The sequence below is a fragment of the Carcharhinus amblyrhynchos genome, unplaced genomic scaffold (assembly GCF_965287045.1).
Source record: "Carcharhinus amblyrhynchos unplaced genomic scaffold, sCarAmb.v2.hapA scaffold_37, whole genome shotgun sequence".
NCBI lineage: Eukaryota > Metazoa > Chordata > Chondrichthyes > Carcharhiniformes > Carcharhinidae > Carcharhinus > Carcharhinus amblyrhynchos.
This window is the reverse complement of record NW_027649778.1, coordinates 4,416,234-4,428,934: the sequence shown is the minus strand read 5'-3', so window position 1 is coordinate 4,428,934 and position 12,701 is coordinate 4,416,234. Positions and strand designations below refer to the sequence as shown.

Here is a 12,701-nt window from a genome sequence, read left to right as displayed (position 1 = left end):
ATTTGGCCGGGGTTGTGGTCAGTACAGACTCGATGGGCTGAATGGCCTGCCTCTGCACTTTAGGACTCTATGATGTGTAAGCAATGTTGCTTCAACACACTCTCAAAGCAGCCATTCCTCCTTCATCCAGCCTCTCAAATATAACAACACAGCCCTTTCACCAGAATGTAGTCTGAAGTTTGGACACCCAAAATGTTTTGTACAACTTTCCAAAAAAATTCTATACTTTTAAATGGAGGTACAATTTAAAACAAACATAAACAATTACACCCTTTCCTGGGTGCAATAAGTTGACAAATATATCGCAATGAACAGATACTGTCACAGTGTACCAGGAATGCTTTGGACGACTTAAACCTAAATTCAACAAATAGTCAAACAATACAAGTTATCATTCATTTCTATACTAAGTCAAAGTGGCCACAGTCACTCGCTCAGGTGATAGGAATGTTCCTTTGACCTTGAACATTATCAATAGCGTCAAGACTGAACTTGGATCTTATTTTATCATAAAGAGCAATGAACAACTGAACTGTTGGGAGTTACAAAGTCACATTCGGGGGAGAATGAAAAGGTTTGTATGGCAGTTTACAAACTGTGTTTTACAGTGCGCTCTTTATGGACAGACACTACCAAAGCTCCGGTTTCCTCCCACAGTCCAAAGATGTGGGGGTTAGGTTCACCATATTAAATTGCCCCTTAGTGCCAGGGAAATTAGCAGGGTAAATATGGGGTTATGGAGATAGAGCCTGGGCGAGATTGTTCTTGCTGCAGGCTCAATGGGCCAAATGGCCTCCTTCTGCACTGTAGGGTTTCTATGATTCTATGAAAAGCAGCTTGTACCATGGAAACAACCCAGTGAACACTGCAACAGAATTCAAAGCAACACACCAGACAACATCATCAAATTAGTCTCAGGTGTCAGATCAACTGAGAAAAGAGCTCGCAGGGTGGTATGTGCTTCAAGCCACCAAGGCAATGTCTATAATTTAAAGTAAAGTAAGTTTCAGCATGTAGTCCAAGAACGCACATTGTCCTCCATGTGTGTTGAGGGTCGTTGACCCTGAAAGTCACTCCATGCCGCAGTATTTAGAAACTGAATCAAGCTGGTGCATTATTTAGACCATAAGACGCAGCAGAATTAGGCCACTCGGCCCATCAAGTCCACTCCGCCATTCAAACATGGCTGGTATTTTTCTCACCCCATTCTCCTGCCCTTTCCCCATAACCCCTGACCCCCTTATTAATCAAGAACCTATCTCTGTCTTGAAGACACTCAATGACCTGGCCTCCACAGCCTTCTGCAGCAAAGAGTTCCACAGATTCACCACTCTCTAGCTGAAGAAATTCCTCTTCATCTGTTTTAAAAGATTCCTCCCCTCATCCTTCTAAACTCCAACAAAGTACAGACCCAGAGTCTTCAACCGATAAATCACTGGTTCAAACTGAGAATAAAAGAGAAATCTTACTGTTTTTGAATCACACCAGGGGCAGAGCACATTTGGCAACGGGATGTATTCGCTGGTCTGCATGGGTCAGTCACACCCCCGCATTCCCACAGTTACAGGTTCATTACTCGATTTGTGACTTCAATCCACAAAAATCAATTCCTATCAGCTTCACAAAGCAGTGGTTCAAGTCCCAGCCACAACATACTTGACCCATCACCCACAAGGGAAGAATTCTACTACTTCAGTCATTCAGCGCACAGCGGCAAGCTAACGCACGCAAGTGGATGCCTCCTAACATCTTGATGCTTGCTGTGAAACGTGCTCTCTGCCCTGAGCTGGGAATAGAGGAGGAGTAGATCTGCCAAACCTCTTGGAGAAAGGAGGTCAGCATCTTTTTATTTTTTTTTGGGGGGGGGGGGTGGGGGAATTCCATGCGTGACTAAATGTCATCAGTTACCCAATTCACTCGACACAGAAATCATAACTAGCAATTAAAAATCAAGATTTTAAAAAAATTGATGTTTTGTTGAGAGTTGATGTATGCCAAGTCTTAAAAAGACTCAATTCTCACGAGACAGTGAGAATTAATGCATTACAGTCTAATCATAAAATATACAAACTGTACTCCCTTTGAAGCAGTCATCATTTGCTGGATCTTTTGGTGTGCGTGGACCAGATGTCAGGAAGCTCTTTTGTTAGAATGTATGCATCACAGATTTGAACTTGAATGGTTTAAGTAACCCCACCACCAGCCCCCCCCCAACCTCTTAAATCTCCCCAACATTTTCTGGGAATTTCAAGTATGTTTGAAAGATATTGCTTGGTCACAGACAGAAAATCCCCATCCAGTTTGTCCTGAATTACCCCAGTTCAATAAGTTGGCGAAAAACATGTGATAAGTGACCTTAATGTTTTTTAGCCCTTTGTTGTGATCTAATGCAGTTTTGGTAGAGTAGACAGAGAAAAAAATTCCCTCAAATGAGTAGGTTCATAACTGGAGATCACAGATTTAAAATCATTGGCAGAGAGAGAGAGAGAGAGAGAGAGCAAAAAAAAACAGACAGGTCAGATGCAACATCTTCACTCCGGTGTTTGGAATGCTCAACTTGGAAGAGATGGTGGAAACAGATTCCAAAAATAATTTTCAAAAGGGAGTTGGACAGGAGGAGGAATTTACACACAACATGTGGGAGTGTGGTTGCGACTGCTCTTTCAAAGAATCAGTACAAGCCAAATATCCTCCTTTTCTGCAGGTTTCTATGACTCCAGCTGGAAGGAAAAGGACAAATCAGGGAATATCTACCGCACAGGAGGAGGAGTCGACTTGCTCTTTCAATGAAATCACAGCAGATCCACCTTTCCCTCAATGTCCTGCAACACTCCAAAATCTGGCAGTCTGTATCTGGGAAATAAACAGGATGATACGTACAAGCTTCGCTCAGATTCCCTCAGAATTCAGTGCCCCACACAAAAATATCAGCCGTCTAGCTTACATATGGAGGACATTACTTGAGCATGTTACTGAACTCTACCAATTTTTTCCTACCTCTCCAGAGAATCTTGAGACAAATTTTGAAGTGGGAGGGGCGAGGGCTCGGGCTCTGGTAGAAGGTGGTGCCTGATCTTTCACGCCATAACCACAAGATTCTGAAACTTCAGCAATTCAAGAAAGCCTACTGCCATCTCAGGAAAACAATGGGCAGACAGTAACTTTGTAAGGGGCACAGTGGGCATGTTGTTCGACTACTAATCCAGAGACCTAGCCTAACGCTCGAGTTCAAGCCCCACCACGGCACTGGTGGAATTTAAAATTCAGTTAACTACTAAATCTGGAATATGAAGCTAGTCTCTGTGGTAACCATGATGATTATTGTCAGTTGTTGTAAAAACCTATCTGGTTCACTCACGTCCCTTTCAGGAAGGGAATCTGCTGTCCTTACCTGCATCTGGCCTACATGTGACTTAAGGGCCACAGCAATGGGGTCAACTGCTCTCTGAAATAGACTAGCAAAGACAATTTGGGATGGGAAACAAATGCTGACCTTGGCACTGACGTCCATATTCCATGAAAGAATAAAACAAATTGCTTTGCCAGTAGTGTGCACATTCCAAAAATAAATGTGCAGACTGCTTGGGAAAACGTCACAAGTTCAGCTTGCATTTTGCACAACCACAAATTTTTACAATCATCACATCCCTCTGTGTACTCCCAGAAATCAAGAACATGTTTTAAAACAAATGTCACTGTCACGGGGCCCCTCCAATCACCGCAGCTGGCTAACCCACCAGCACAGCAAGCCAGCAAACTCAGTGCTCCACAGAATTAAGACTAGATTGTTTAAACTGAGGTACAATCAAACCCTTGAGGATCAGGGCAAGAAATATTTGATATTAATGACAAGTCTTTGGCTGAAAGGAGGGCAGCTCAAGGTAGTTATTATATTCTGCAGTCTATAGTAATTGTCTAAGAGGTCAGTTTGATGCCGATCACTGCTGCTGGCTTATTTATTCACTTGAAATCCCAACAGTGGCACCTTTCAATCAACACTACGTGCAAAGCTATATTGTTTTTGTTTTATAAAAGGAGGAACCTGAAGGAGCCAATATATAGCCATCAATCACTCGGCAGGTACCACAGGAAAGTGATAAACACAGACTCGATCAAGACTCTTGAAGAATGCCAGCCAAACACTGCTCAGCAGCCGTGAAACTCCCCGGTGTGAAGCTTCTGTAAAACAGTCGGGTCAAATCCTCTTTAAATTACAGAGCAGCAGGGGTTAGGCACCCCAACCGAGGGGGGTGGTCACCATCCATACAAAGGCAAAATGCTGCGATGCTGGAAATGTCATCATCTATCACTGCTTGTAACTGCAGAGTAAGAAATGCTCTGTTGGCAGGTGCAACTGCGCAAACAGCATGCCATTTGTACTTGGTTTTTAAAAGAAATCTTTGCAATTCATCCTTTGCCTCTTTCCTGCTTCACCAAAGAATAAACCCCACCACAATTCAGAGGGGTGCAAGCAGATCTTCAATTCTCAAACCAGCAGCGATGCTGTTCTATACTAATCGAACATCTGCAATTTCCCTGCATCATCCCTACTCAGCACCTTCTGAGCCACCAGTAAATCAATCTTCTGTTATTAAAAGCTCTGGCCACAGAACTGAAGCCTGCTGTACAAATTCATTTTCATAAATTACTCATCATTTACTTAAAGGGATGTCAGAAGCTTGGAATAAATGCCACAATGTCAACACTCGCAGCTTATATATGGCATGGGTTAAAGCCAGAGTGAAGCCTTGTCACTTTGTCCTACGACATGTCTCAACCCCAACCTCAAAAGTACATTATTTGCTGCCCACAAACGGTTTCCATTTCCCACACTGGCCATCCTCGGTGCACTCCCTGAATGATGATACAATGTCAACTGTACAAAACGATTCCTTATAGGTCAAAAGTCATGGTGATAACAAAGCTTGTCTCAATCAAAGCTCTAAAATGCTCCTTTTCCAGAATCAACTGATTCTGTCTATATCTGCAGCAAGAGGAAAGATTACAAGCCCCCAGGCCAAAGAATCCCCAAGAAATAGGGCTCAAGCATAAGAAATCAGCTCAGCTTATAGTCACAGCTTTCAAGAAAATGTATTCATGGATTTTTAATTTTATCCCCAAACACATTTTTCATTCATTCCTTGGAATGATGCAGTAGTTGAACCCAACTTCACAAACCAAAGAGCCTCAGCACCCAGTAAGAGAATAGGTTTGATGTACACCGCCATCAAGGTACACTAAGCAAGGATGAAGCACGCTGCTGTGCAGAGGGACCTGGGTGTCCTTGTGCAAGAATCACAAGGAGTTGGTTTGCAGGTGCCGCATGTAATTAAAGCAGCAAATGGAATTTTGTCCTTCATTACTAGAGGTATGGAGTTTAAAAACAGTGGGGTTATGTTGCAGCTGTATAAGGTGCTGGTGAGGCCACACCTGGAGTACTGTGTACAGTTTTGATCTCCTTACTGGTACTGGAAGGGATGCAGAGATTAACTAGGTTGATTCTGGAGTTGAGAGATCTGGCTTATAAGGATAGATTGATTAGACTGGAGCTATACTCATTGGAATTCAGAAGAATGAGGGGAGATCTTATAGAAAACATAAGATTATGAAGGGAATAGGTAAGATAGAAGCAGGGAAGTTGTTTCCACTGGGCAGGCAAAACTAGAACTAGGGGGCATAGCCTCAAAATAAGGGGTAACAGGTTTAGGACTGAGTTGAGGAGGAACTTCTTCACCCAAAGGTTGTCAATCTGTGGAATTCCCTACCCAGTGAAGCAGTTGACGCTACCTCATTGAATGTTTTTAAGGCAAGGCTAGATAGATTTTTGAACAGTAAAGGAATTAAGAGTTATGGTGAGTGGGCGGGTAAGTGGAGCTGAGTCCACGAAAATATCATCTATGATCTTATTGAATGGCAGAGCAGGTTCGAGGGGCCAGATGGCCTACTCCTGCCCCTAGGTCCTACGTTCTTATGAATTTTCTTCCCCACTTTTAAATGCTCTGCTTCTTTGTTCAATCATCCACACAAGTCAAGAAGCAAATAAGAAACAACGGGATGGGAGAAGAAAATTACATCAAAGCTGAAAGGTAGTCCTCACCCAATTTCCAACATCAGTCACTAAATCTGGTCGACTTTTTGTCTTCTGAACCCAAGGGCTTGAGGGCTAACTGTAGCATTGCGCTTGCTGTGAATGCTACTCATATGCAGGCCATGTCAAACTGGCAGTCCAACCTGCAAGGGTGAGTGAGGGGTCCCCACAAGACATACCCATTGTCCCACTCCAACCCCACAAAAGTCAGCAGCACGTCATGCATTATCAGTCTTTGCTACACTGGCTCTTGATCAAGTCCCACACATCCAATGCCTCAGCTCCAGTTATTTAAAATCCCTTCACATCTTCACCTCTCTCTCTTTAGTCCCCTATTACATTGCTAACCCTCTCCCAAACCCTCCCCTCATTTACTCCACTACTGACAGCGGCCACCTCGGCTCCTTAAACCTGTCCACCTTCATGTATCCACATGCCCGCCTTCTCCACTGTGCCCTTCACGTGATCCTCACGTTAAACACCACCAGTCGGCTCTCCCCTGCTCAAAGGGGATAGCAGCCTAGGGTCATTTGGGATTGTGCTGACTTTTACGTATCTTTGCTTCAACATTTGCAAGGATGTCTCAGAGCCCAGCCCTGCACAAAATACTTACTCAGTTTCAATGTTCGAGTGTGTCTTCCAGTGACAGCTGGAGAGGATTGGAAGACAAGAGAGATTTCAACGTTCTTAGAGACAAAGGCAGCACTAAACAGAAACAATTTCAACTTCCAGATGAATTCCTTGTGTTAATAATTAACTATTGTAGCACAAATGCACTGAACCTTAGGGTTGCAATAATTCAGATATAACCTGAACACACTGAAACCAGTACACGCTAAAACCAGTTCAGTCCAACTTTGAGTAATGCAGCAAGATGTTTAAAGACAACCTTTCAATGAAGTGTCAGGAAATTATCTACCTAACTCTTTAAAATGGCTAGATAGCAAGATGGTGCTTCTACAGCACATAAGCTTTCAGGACAAGGTAACTAACAGATGGTCCTCCTACACCTCATAAGCAGCTCCTGAAATGGGGTCTGAGGCTGTTAACATTCCTGTTCAAACAGGTCATAAATCACAGATCCTCTGAAACATGAAAAGCTTCGGGATATGAAACCATTTGAAGGTGGTAGAGGGAAACTCCTTTCACATTTAATAATCCTATCAGATGATTGCGCCATTCCCTCCTTTTGAAAGAAAGTGACAGCTATTCAATCTGTCAGCACGTTTTGATGGGCTAAATGTTCAGTCGTTCAGGCCTATATGTTTGCCTGAATGTATTACATGTCTAGTCAAACTTTTTTAGAAAAAAAGCACAAGTGTCTAATCCTCCTCTGGCATTAAATCATAGTTAAAATATCTAAGCAAGACAACTCCAATAGGACAATCTGCACCTGAAGCAACGTTACAAGGCAGAATAACGATAGAACCCTACAGTACAGAAACAGGCCCTTCAGCCCATTGAGTCTGCACCGAATACAATCCCACCCAGGCCCTACCCCACCAACATCCCTACATATTATACCCACTAATCCCTCTAACCTACGCATCCCTGGACACTAAGGGGCAATTTCTTAGCATGGCCAATCAACCTAGCCTGCTCATCTTTGGACTGTGGAGGAAACCGGAGCACCCAGAGGAAACCCACACAGACACGAGGAGAATGTGCAAACTCCACAGACAGTGACCTGAGCCAGGAATCAAACCCAGGACCCTGGAGCTGTGAAGCAGCAACGCTAACCACTGTGCTACCGTGCCGCCCTGCCTGGATTTGATTTATTATTGTCACATGTATTAACATAATGAAAAGTATTGATTCTTGCACACTATACAGACAAAGCATACCATTTATAGAGAAGGAAAGGAGATGGCGCAGAATATAGAGTTACAGTCATAGCTAAGGTGTAGAGAAAGATCAACTTAATGAGAGGTAGGTCCATTCAAAAGTGACAGCAGGGAAGAAGCTATTCTTCAGTCAGTTGATACGTCACCTCAGACTTTTGTATCTTTTTCCCCAAAAGGAAGAAGGTAGAATGAGAGAATCCTTGATTATGCTGGCTGCTTTTCCAAGGCAGCAAGAAGTATAAACAGAGTCAATGGATGGGGGGGCTGGATTACATGATGGGATTCCCCCGTTCAGTTAGAAAAACCCAGCAAGTAGCTGGCCTAAACAAAACACAAAAGAAGGCATCATGTCCAATTACAAATCTACTTGGAATGAAAAACTTGCATTAATGGCGCCTTCCACAATCTTATGCCATCTCAAAGCACTTTGCAACCAAATGAAGTACTTCTGAAGTGCAAGTACTGTTCCAATGCGGGGAAATGCAGCAGCCAAATTGCACACAAGATCCCACATAAAACAATTGGATAAGAAGTTTTACTAAAACGGGTTGAGGGATAAATGTTGACCAGGACAGCTGGGAGAACGCCTCTGCTTTTCATTGAATGAAGTTTATTAATGAGTTACAAGTAGATTTACATTTTACTGTGAAAATCCCCGAGTCGCCACATTCAGGCACCTGTTCAGGTACGCTGAGGAGAATTTAGCATAGCCAATGCACCCTAACATAAGAACATAAGAACATAAGAAATAGGAGCAGGAGTAGGCCATCCAGCCCTTCGAGCCTGCCCCGCCATTCAATAAGATCATGGCTGATCTGTCGCTGCTCAGTTCCACTTTCCCGCCCTCTCCCCATAACCCTTAATCCCCTCTCCTATCAAAAACCCATCAACCCGTGTCTTAAAAATATTTAGCGAGGCAGCCTCCACCACTTCAACGGGCAGAGAATTCCAGAGATTCACCACCCTTTGAGTGAAGAAGTTCCTCCTCAACTCTGTTCTAAACCGCCCCCCTTTTATCTTGAGGCTGTGCCCCCTAGTCCTATTGTCTTTTTTGAGCGGGAAGAGTCTCTCCACCTCTATCCTATCCATCCCATTCATCATCTTATACGTCTCAATGAGATCTCCTCTCATTCTTCTAAACTCTAACGAGTACAAGCCCAGTTTATTCAGCCTCTCCTCATAGCTCAACCCCCTCAACTCCGGTATCAGCCTAGTAAACCTCCTCTGCACTCCCTCCAAGGCCAAAATATCTTTGCGCAGGTGCGGCGCCCAAAAATGCACACAGTACTCCAGTTGCGGCCTCACCAATGCCCTATACAGCTGCAGCAAGACCTCCCTACTTTTATATTCAATCCCCTTCGCTATGAAGGCCAGCATCCCATTCGCCTTCCTGACCACCTGCTGCACCTGCAAGCTGGGTTTTTGCGACTCACCAGCAAGTCTTTCAGACGATGGGAGGAAACCAGAGCACCAGGTCAAAACCCACGCAGACACAAGGAAAACGTGCAAACTCCACACAGACAGTGGCCCAAGCCAGAATCGAACCCGGATCCCTGGTGCTATGCGAACGACTGTGTCACCACGACCATAATAGTCTTATGGGATCTGGAATTCAGCTCTTGATCCATTTAGGATTCACATAGGAGGCTGGGAAGGTGCAAAAATCAGACAGATTTGCAATGATAGCTGGAAATACAGGCAGTGGACAAGCACTGGGCGGTGCTCATTTAGGAGACCTGGACAGAACAGATCACTGAACATTATGCTCTCTCCATAGATGGTGCTGGTCTGAGCAGTATTTCCTATTTTTATTTAGGATCACTATTGACTGTGTAGTTAAATTTTTCAGTCAGTTCAGCTCAGGTTGGTCACACTTTTGCCTTTACACAATACAAAATTTAGGCTGGCAGTACAAAACGCAGTGGATCAAGTGATTCATTCCTGCAGATGAGACATCAAATCGCTATCCTAGTTGAAGGGTGAAGAATCTTGTTGCATAACTACGAGAGCAAGGAATGCCCTGGCAAACATTCTTCTCCCAATACTAAGAAAAACAGATTCAATCACATTGCTGATTGTTATACCTTGCTGTGCACAAAATAACTTGGTGTTTTTGCCTACATCACTGCACTCCAAAGAAATGTAATTGACAAAAGTGGAGGCATACTTTGGAGTCTTGCTACATCCTCACTCATGCACATTTTTTCTTTGAAAGAGATCATCTCGCATCACTATCCGTGTGAATGAGGGGAACACAGCTCCCTTTCCCTCTCCAAGTTCCCTACCTATCAGCCAAGCTCTAGTTAGTGCTTCTCTCCAGTACCAAACATCTCAGATCAGGAAGCAGTGTGTGCGATCATTCATTGTGCACACACTAGCATAACGTGAAAAATTCATCTTTGAAACTGAGTCCAAGTCAATCAATAAGTTTATAAACATCCAAGTTCAAATTCTCAAATGTAGCAGTGAACAAATAACGATTAAATATATCCATATGGATGATGTTTACTTTGCTACACCAAAAAAAAGTCTGAAAATATTTACCTACACCTTGTCTTTATTACACAACTCAAGAATAAGGCTGAAGCTTTCAAGCTCTTGTGTTAGATTACACAATAAGTGTGTTGCTGGGAGAGGCAACTTGATATAACAAGTAAAAAGAAACATTTCAAAGTGATACTTCATGACTACTGTTAGAAAAATAGTTTGCCACAACCGACAGGGTCAGTGCTCTCAGGCATATTTACTTTTGTTTATTTCCTACATTGCAACAGCAACTACACTTCAAAAGTACTCAATTGGCTGTAAAGGGTTTTGAAATTCCTGAGACTGTGAGAACTTCTATAAATAAACAGAAGTTGTATTTATATGCCAGTGAATAATTCACTGGCATTTTCTGGCTTTGAAATCTTCTAGCTTTTGAAGGGACTTTTAAAGCAAATTCATTCATTTGCTCAACTCTGTAACAAAAGCTTTGCCAAGTGCACAGTAATGGGAAAAGGTGAACTACAAGTTACCGCAGCAATGGTAAAAAGATGAGCAGTGTTTATTAAAAACAGCTTCAAACAGAAAAAAGACCACTACCCTAAATGTAAGTCTAAATAATTTTTAAATTATTTTCTCAGCTGTTTTACCAAAATATTAATCTTAAATTATTATTTTTCACTGTCGCTAGTCTCCAACAAAAAAAGCATAGCTAAACAATCTTAGAAAAATATTAATCTTCAATGTGTGCGTATTCTTTTGTAATTGCTACTACAATTACAAAATTGTAATTGCTTTTGTAAGAATATCAGAATCCAGACAATGAGTTCAATACCCCAGAGTTAAAGGAAAAGCCCATTTGTTAGTTTGAACAACGATATATCCTCTTCAAATTTTACCACTCTGCACAAAAGCTGGAACCACAAATCGGCACATGTCAAATTGCCAGGCAGCATAAACAGAAAAAGAGAATTTAATTGCTTCCCGCAGAATTATGTAATAAGTTAGTGATGAAGGTCCCATCCCACTCAATTGACACCACCTCCCTGTATATGCCTTTAAGAATATTAGATGTGTGGCGTTTTAAAAATAATTGAAAACAACTTCGATAGAGTTAAGACAGTTTAGAGCTGCTTCAAAGGTTACGTTTTCGCAAAATTTTACTTTAAAAAAAATCACACACACGTACCAAGCAGAACAAAACACATGGAAACAAACTTTACATGTGCAACAGTTCCTGGGTTGAATTCAGTGCAAGAGGTCTCACAACACCAGGTTAAAGTCCAACAGGTTGAACTTCTTATGTGTTTACCCCAATCCAACGCCGGCATCTCCAAGTCTTGAATTCACTGCCACAGGAGTTGGGAATTTTGAGTTAAATTAACTTTTAAAAGAAGGTTAAAGTGGTGACTTTTACATTACTTTTGGTTTTATATTCGTTATGGTTGTCTATGGGATTATGGAGAGTTTGCAGCAGCAAGGGACGAGAGATGAAGGTTTCCCTTCTTACCTTCGCCTGTCACCACCCGAGGCGACAACCAGCTCAAGCTCTGGACCAAGGGAGCTGATCCCTTCACAGGCCCCAAACCAGCGACTTCCACCTTTCACACGGCGCCGCCAAACACTGGAAACTCTCCGGGAGGAACTTGTTCACCTCCAACCACCCCGACTCAGCCGTTTTGGGGACTCTCCGCCGTACCTCAGCAACAGACCGCCTCCTCTCAATGTCACTCCTCATCGCCTCCAACTGAGCCCCGTTGTTCGATGGCTCCACCTCCCCCGCATCGCCCAGCCGCCCAAGGCAGGCCGGGATTTGTAGTCCAACCGCCTATTAGAATACGCCGGCTGGGGCGGGGAAGAAACTACAACTCCCGCCAACCCGCGCGGCAGAGACAAGACCAAGACTCGCAAGATGGCGCCGCCCACACAAGGAGGTTGCCGGGGTTTGTGGTGCAGCGCGATTCCACTGCCTATCTGAACATGGCGGCCGTGGCAGGGAGCGAACTACAACTCCCGGCAGGCCACGCGAAAACATGGCCGGGGTAGACAAACGACAACTCCCTGTAGCCCGCGCGACGGGGCCACCACCCCCGCCGCCGAAGGGGCCGGCCAGACCCGGAGGATGCCGGGAGTTGTAGTGCGTGGACTGGTCAGGCACCACGCTGTAATAGGGAGGTGGGACTACAATCCCCAGAGTGCACAGCGCCTGACCACGGCAGAGGCGCAGGCGCACTCTCACTCGCTCCTTGGAGACGACGGCAAGCTCGAGTGCGGGAGAGGGGCCG

General features: G+C 43.8%; 1 protein-coding gene across 7 annotated transcripts in view; it reads right to left on the bottom strand.

Annotated features, from left to right (window-relative positions):
- The window catches only part of sipa1l3 (signal-induced proliferation-associated 1 like 3), a 242,620-nt gene that overhangs the window by 229,716 nt on the left and 203 nt on the right, over nucleotides 1–12,701 (bottom strand). For 6 of the 7 annotated variants that reach the window (XR_013889960.1, XM_080218305.1, XM_080218303.1 and 3 more), the window contains exon 1: nucleotides 11,927–12,151. The exons of the other annotated variant lie outside the window; for it this stretch is intronic. The gene's annotated coding sequence lies outside the window, so the exon portion shown is untranslated. Of the gene's footprint in view, nucleotides 1–11,926; nucleotides 12,152–12,701 lie in introns of those variants that run through there. 7 annotated transcript variants of the gene reach the window in all.